Consider the following 8,328-nt stretch of genomic DNA (forward strand, 5'->3'; position numbering starts at 1 on the left):
AGGCAGCTCTGCCGAGTACTTGCCCCCTTTGAGCAGGCCACACGCTTTGTTAGCAGGGACAATGCGTGTCTTAGTGATGTCATACCCCTGGTGTTCCTCCTCAAGCGCACGTTGGATGGCCTGCTAGAGGAGGGTGACGTGCCTGAGGAGGAGGAGAGTAGGCCCCGTAGGCAGGCAGATGGGGCTGGGAGGCAGGATGTGGAGGAGATGGTGCCCGCTGAGGAGGATGAGGGAGAGGAGGACTGGGTGCCTGCACAGCATGGGGAGCAGGGCACGCGCCACCCAACCACCCCAGCTATTGTCCGCGGCTGGGAGGGTATAGAGCAGGGGCAGGTCGAGCCAGATGACCTGCTGCATCTGGAGGGCAGTCAAGAAGAGGTTGGTCGGGGGCACCTCTTTTACATGGCTGCCCATATACAGACTTGCCTCCGGAGCGATCCCCGGGTCTGTTCCATCAAAGACCGGGATGATTATTGGGTGGCCACTTTGCTTGACCCACGGTACAAGGGAAAGTTGGGGAAGTTCCTTGTACCCAGCCAGAGAGAGAGGAGGGTGGGTCAATTGAGGAGGGCTCTGTGCTCAAAACTAGTGGAGGCCTTCCCCCAGTCTGACACATCTCAGGCCTCCACTACTCCACACACCCAGCAGAGACGGTTGCTAGCAGCAGCAGCAGCAGCAGCAAAGGCGGAGATCTCATGGGTGTGTGGAAGAGCTTTTTCGAGCCTCAACGGCCAGCAGCAGGCCCGGTTAATACCCAAAGCCACCACCACCAGCGGGTGGAGCATATGGTGGCTGACTACATGGGGTCAGTCAGTGTGCAGGACGCCATTCGCCCTGATGATGACCCCATGCAGTTTTGGGTATTAAGGCTCGACCAGTGGCCAGAACTGGCACAGTACGCTCTGGAGGTGCTGGCTTGCCCCCCTGCCAGTGTCCTGTCAGAGCGTGTCTTCAGTGCCGCAGGTGGGGTGGTCACTGAGAAGCGGACACGGCTATCCACTGGCAGCGTGGATATGCTGTCATTTATAAAAATGAATGAGGCCTGGATAGGCGGGGATATCCAAGTGCCCATAGCAGACAGCAGAGACTAGCTTCATCTCCTCCTCCTCATCTTCCTCCTCCTAGCCTCCTCTCTCCATTGCTGCCTATACTCTCCTCCTCCGTAGTACTGCCTATCCCATCTGTCTGCACCTGCTGCCCTTGCTGCTGCCCTTGCTGCTGCTCTTGCTGCTGCTCTTGCTGCTGCTGCTGCTGCTGCTGCTGCTGCTGCTGCTGTAGCCTACTACTAGCCTTAGTAGAACTGCTGCTGTGCTGCATTGTCGTCAAATTTTTAATCTGGTGGGGGTCTATCATCAAGGCTCCTACGACTACTGCAGATACTACTGCTGCATTGTCAGTAAATGTTTAATCTGGTGGGAGTCTATCATCATGTCTCCTACTGCTACTGCAGATACTACTGCTGCATTGTTGGCAAATGTTATATCTGGTGGGGGTCTATCATCAAGGCTCCTACGACTACTGCAGATACTACTGCTGCATTGTCAGTAAATGTTTAATCTGGTGGGAGTCTATCATCATGTCTCCTACTGCTACTGCAGATACTACTGCTGCATTGTTGGCAAATGTTATATCTGGTGGGGGTCTATCATCAAGGCTCCAACTGCTACTGCAGATACTACTGCTGCATTGTCGGCAAATGTTATATCTGGTGGGGGTCTATCATCATGTCTCCTACTGCTACTGCAGATACTACTGCTGCATTGTCAGTAAATGTTATATCTGGTGGGGGTCTATCATCAAGGCTCCTACTGCTACTGCAGATACTACTGCTGCATTGTTGGCAAATGTTATATCTGGTGGGGGTCTATCATCATGTCTCCTACTGCTACTGCAGATACTACTGCTGCATTGTCGGCAAATGTTATATCTGGTGGGGGTCTATCATCATGTCTCCTACTGCTACTGCAGATACTACTGCTGCATTGTTGGCAAATGTTATATCTGGTGGGGGTCTATCATCAAGGCTCCAACTGCTACTGCAGATACTACTGCTGCATTGTCGGCAAATGTTATATCTGGTGGGGGTCTATCATCATGTCTCCTACTGCTACTGCAGATACTACTGCTGCATTGTCAGTAAATGTTATATCTGGTGGGGGTCTATCATCAAGGCTCCTACTGCTACTGCAGATACTACTGCTGCATTGTTGGCAAATGTTATATCTGGTGGGGGTCTATCATCATGTCTCCTACTGCTACTGCAGATACTACTGCTGCATTGTCGGCAAATGTTATATCTGGTGGGGGTCTATCATCATGTCTCCTACTGCTACTGCAGATACTACTGCTGCATTGTTGGCAAATGTTATATCTGGTGGGGGTCTATCATCATGTCTCCTACTGCTACTGCAGATACTACTGCTGCATTGTTGGCAAATGTTATATCTGGTGGGAGTCTATCATCAAGGCTCCAACTGCTACTGCAGCTACTACTGCTGCATTGTCGGCAAATGTTATATCTGGTGGGAGTCTATCATCAAGGCTCCAACTGCTACTGCAGATACTACTGCTGCATTGTCGGCAAATGTTATATCTGGTGGGGGTCTATCATCATGGCTCCTACTGCTACTGCAGATACTACTGCTGCATTGTCGGCAAATGTTATATCTGGTGGGGGTCTATCATCATGTCTCCTACTGCTACTGCAGATACTACTGCTGCATTGTCTGTAAATGTTATATCTGGTGGGGGTCTATCATCATGGCTCCTACTGCTACTGAAGATACTACTGCTGCATTGTCGGCAAATTTTTCAGTTGTTGAGGTCTAACATGGCTTACAAAGAATTTTGTTTCTAATATTGCCTTAGTTGGCTAATTTCTTATGGTTGAGGCCTAATATGGCTATATCTTTATCAAACGTGTTGTGTTTGAGGCCTGCCTCATGTCAATACTGCAGGTCCTAATACAGTAAAATTCAATGCTACTGCTGTTGCTACCACTGCCTCATCCTTTATCAAACGTTTTGTGTTTCAGGTAAATGTCATTGTCATCTGGTTGAGGCCTACCTCTTCTAATTTTCATTCTAATAATGTGTTCATTCCAATGCTACCACATAGTTGGCAAATGCCTTCTGGTTGAGGCCTACCTATACCGTCATGCGATTTAAAATATTGAGTATTATTCCAGTACTGCTGCTACTACTACTACTATTGCCACATGCCTGGCAAATGTCATTATCTTTTGGTTGAAGCCTACCTTTTCTAATTTTAATTCTAATAATGTTGTTTCTATGTAAGGAGATGACCTGGTGGTCTAGTGGGGGGACAGCAGGGATTCCCACCATGATCCCTGTGCACCTCCTCTTCTGCCGTCCGGTCTTTTAGTGTGAGTGCGCACCCACTTCCGGGTTCTTAAAGGCGCATGCAATGGCGCGAAATTCAAAAGTTTAAAAGGCCAGATCGGCCTTCTGCAAGCTGCCCGTGATAGTTTTTTTTCCTGGTGCCTTTTGAGCTTTAAGTGTCTGAATCTGTTTGTCTTTGATCTTCTGTTGTGACCCTGCCTGTTCCTGACTACTCTGATATCCGAAATACACCCTAGTCTGTATCTCGACTACTCCTTCTGCCTAATCCACTTCTGACTGATTACTCGGTGTTGACCTTTGCCTGCTAGACTTCTCCGATATCCACCTGCCTCGACCCAGCCTGTCTGACCACGAACTTGCTTCAGCCTATTTGTACTGTGACCTACGGCCTAACAGACTCTTTCAACAGTCATGCCCCTTTGCTTGCCAGAACTCCTCTCTCCTCTTGTAAAGTCCAGGTGGCATCTGAGTAGCTGAGGGCTACTCCCGAAGCCAAAGGTGGTCACATTAACTGGTGAAGCCGAGCCGAGACCAGGGAGCTTGGCATCTGTTCTGGTTTAGGGTGCTGACCGTGAAATTCTAATAGTGTCACATAGCTAGCAAATGTCATCTAGTTGGGGTCTGCCAAGGCTCCTAATAACAATGTTGCTTCTAATGCTGCCTGATAGTTGGAAAATTTCTTTTGGTTGAGGCCTACCTATATCGTCATCTAATTTTTATTCTAATAATGTGTTCATTCCAATACTGCTACATAGTTGATATAAATGTATTCTGGTTGAGGCCTACCTCCTAACTTTCTAATAATGTTACTTCTAATAGTGATGCATGGTTCTCAAATATAGTGAACATGATAATAAAATTAACAGAAAATCATAATGTATTAGAGTTACAGTACTAGTCATTAGCCAATTTGGCGCTTGCGCGTCAAGTTCCTGTGCATGCGCGCGTCACGTCGTGCGCGCGTCAACATGGGCGTTGCCAATATATAAATATCCTATTCCCTGCCCACTTGTAGAGAGAGATTGCCTGCCTGAGATGTCTGGACCAGGAGGTATGCGTGAGGAGGAAGTGAGGGACCTCATAAGGTTCCTCCACCTGCAGGGATATGACACCATCCCTCCCGGCACTCCTGGTATCCAGGCACTCAGGCGGCGTATAATGATGAGCCTCAGGCATAGGCTGAGGCATAGATATGCGCTGAGGCACGGGGTGCGCGTGCTCCAAAGGATTTGGAGCGATTTGAAGAGGCGCCACCCTGTGCTTGTGGACGAGGTGCAGCAGGAAGTGGAAGGTAGTTATTTAAATAGAAAACATAAACTGCTCTTGTTAATTACAATAATGTCCAGACTTATAGTATATTATAATGATTTGCTATTTTAGGGCAAAAATGTATTTCAGTTAATATTTCAATTAGGATTGAAACAGTTGAGTGTCATTTAATTGCAGACAAGTTAGATAACAAGTAAATGAGCTATCAAATGGAGATTATCTTCTGCAAAAAACTCTCTTAATGGTTTTGTTCGGCCCCATACTTGCCATCCATATCAATGATAGTTTTTTTGTAGTTACACATCACCTCCGCCTGTATAATTTGTACTGTACAAATGCAAGTGCTGTATTACTCAAAATGGAATTCTTTGATTGCCAGCGGAGTGGATGCCTGCTGGAGAGCCCGCTGCAGCACCGGAAGAGGCAGGAGGGGCTGCATCTCCTCCCCCCCTACACCACCATCTCCTCCAGCAGGCCTTATAGAGGGGCCAGAGGCGCCAGAGGCAGCAGCAGCAGCACCACCAGCACCAGCAGCAGCAGATGGTGGGGAACTCACTGAATTTATTAGAGGCCTAGTCCAGCAGGTGTCTCAACTTCAACAGGAAGTGAGAGAGATCAGGCACCTGCTGGACAATATGAGTCCGCCTCCTCCTCCTCCTCCAGTTTAATGTTTTTATTTATTTTAATAGCACTGTTGTGCTGGTTTTTCTTTTTTTTTTTTTTTTTTTTTTTAATTTATATAAAGTTTTTTCAAACTTATATATTTGGAGTTTATTTTTCATTTAACTAGGACTCGCATGGTACTTGAAGTATAGATGGTACTTTTTGGTTTAATAGCAATATAGACTGAGAGACAGAGTAGTAGTAGATACCATGACCAGTCGACCAGAGCTAATGTAAAAAATTACAGATTTTTTTATAAGAAACTGGCAAAATGTGACACTTTCTTTGAAAAAGAGCCTCTAACAATGTATATGGGCAGGACGTGTGTAGCAGTTACTGAGGGAAACATAACTGTTCTTCTCATTGACTCTAAAGCAAAACATGCCATACTGTATGCCATATTCGTTTATCACAGTGTAGCTTGAAATTGGGTAAAAGTTTTAATGGGAGCATCAAAAATACATCTGGTTTGGGAGGCAAAACAGGCCCTGGGCCCCTGGCATTCAAAGTAATGAGAGGCCCAAACAGGCCCATCAGCCAACTAAATAATGACTTTCTATGGCACCTGATAGCAGCCCCTCTGGTACTTGTCAGAAGCTACAGATTGTCAGTCCAGGCCTGTCCAAAGCAGAAAAAAGGTGACACAAAAAAAGCCATAGGGACAGATTTATAAAGGGGGTTAGTGGCTACTGTTAGTGACAGTTCACTAGACTTGCCTTCAGCTCTGACCTGCATAGTGCATAAAACATCCTCATTCTTCAGTTACTTACATTATCATTTTTAAGTGGAATATCATCTAAGTACTAAATGCTGCCGTCTTTTCCGTTTTTCACGCTGATAGGCTGCAAAAGTGTTTAAATTTTTTTCTGTAACTGATTTCCACCATACATTTTATAACATATGGGACCATTATTTTACACCAAACTTTTGGTGAATTTTCACCCTATAGTAGATGTGCCCCATAAAATGTAGACAAATCCAGCAGATACGTGTGCTTCGAACTCGACGCCCGTCAACGTCGAACTCGACGCCCAACAACGTCGAACTCGACGCGCGTCAACTTCAAACTTGCCGCGCGACAAGATCGTCGCGCGTCAAAACGAGTCGCGCTGCAGCAGTTTCGCGAATTTTTCGACGGTTCGCGAATTTTGCTAGAAATTCGCGAAAAATTCGGCGAAGCGAATCGTCACAGATTCGCCCATCACTACTTGCCATATAAAGAATAGGAAGACCCACAGCCTTCTATGACAAAAGCTGTCAGTCCCATAACCCTTTGCCTAGGCTCTATGGCAAATTAGCCATTGCCTAAGCACTCCCATTATAAAATCTTACATTCCAACATATTACCATGTGTTGACCTGTGCCTAGTAAGCCTCAACTTCCCTATCCCGTATAACCATAGGGAGAAAAAACAGCAAAGTCTTCTTCATTTCCATGTCGGTCAAAGTTGACCAATCACAAGAGGACTTTCCAATCCATGTTAAAGACTGCCTGTCAACAACATAGCCCTTTGACTAGACTCTATGACAATTTGACATTGCCGCTATCCCGTAATACCATAGGGAGAGAAAAAACGGCAAAGACTTCTGCATTTCCATATCGGTCAAAGTTGACCAATCACAAGAAGACTTTCCAATCCATGTTAAAGACTGCCTGTCAACAACATAGCCCTTTGCCTAGACTCTATGACAATTTGACATTGCCGCTATCCCGTAATACCATAGGGAGAGAAAAACCGGCAAAGTCTTCTTCATTTCAATATCGGTCAAAGTTGACCAATCACAAGAGGACTTTCCAATCCATGTTAATGACTGCCTGTCAAACAACATAGCCTTTTGCCTACTATAGATTCCTCCTTGCCATACAAAGAATAGGAAGACCCACAGCCTTCTATGACAATCGCTGTCAGTCCCATATCCCTTTGCCTAGACTCTTTGGCAAATTAGACATTGCCTAAGCACTCCAATGATAAAATCTAACATTCCAACACATAGCCATGTGTTGACCTGTGCCTAGTAAGCCTCAACTTCCCTATCGCGTATAACCATAGGGAAAGAAAAAACGGCAAAGTCTTCTTCATTTCCATATCGGTCAAAGTTGACCAATCACAAGAGGATTTTCCAATCCATGTTAAAGACTGCCTGTCAACAACATAGCCCTTTGCCTACACTCTATGACAATTTGACATTGCCGCTATCCCGTAATACCATAGGGAGAGAAAAAAACGGCAAAGTCTTCTGCATTTCCATATCGGTCAAAGTTGACCAATCACAAGAGGACTTTCCAATCCATGTTAAAGACTGCCTGTCAACAACATAGCCCTTTGCCTAGACTCTATGACAATTTGACATTGCCGCTATCCCGTAATACCATAGGGAGAGAAAAAACGGCAAAGTCTTCTGCATTTCCATATCGGTCAAAGTTGACCAATCACAAGAGGACTTTCCAATCCATGTTAAAGACTGCCTGTCAACAACATAGCCCTTTGCCTAGACTCTATGACAATTTGACATTGCCGCTATCCCGTAATACCATAGGGAGAGAAAAAACGGCAAAGACTTCTTCATTTCCATATCGGTCAAAGTTGACCAATCACAAGAGGACTTTGCAATCCATGTTAAAGACTTCCTGTCAACAACATAGCCCTTTGCCTAGACACTATGACAATTTGACATTGCCGCTATCCCGTAATACCATAGGGAGAGAAAAAACGGCAAAGACTTCTTCATTTCCATATCGGTCAAAGTTGACCAATCACAAGAGGACTTTCCAATCCATGTTTAAGACTGCCTGTCAAACAACATAGCCTTTTGCCTACTATAGACTCCTCCTTGCCATACAAAGAATAGGAAGACCCACAGCCTTCTATGACAAGAGCTATCAGTCCGATAATCCCTTTGCCTAGGCTCTATGGCAAATTAGCCTTTGCCTAAGCACTCCCATAATAAAATCTAACATTCCAACACATTGCTATGTGTTGACCTGTGCCTAGTAAGCCTCAACTTCCCTATCCCGTAATACCATAGGGAGTGAA

The sequence above is a fragment of the Xenopus laevis genome, chromosome 9_10L (assembly GCF_017654675.1).
Source record: "Xenopus laevis strain J_2021 chromosome 9_10L, Xenopus_laevis_v10.1, whole genome shotgun sequence".
NCBI lineage: Eukaryota > Metazoa > Chordata > Amphibia > Anura > Pipidae > Xenopus > Xenopus laevis.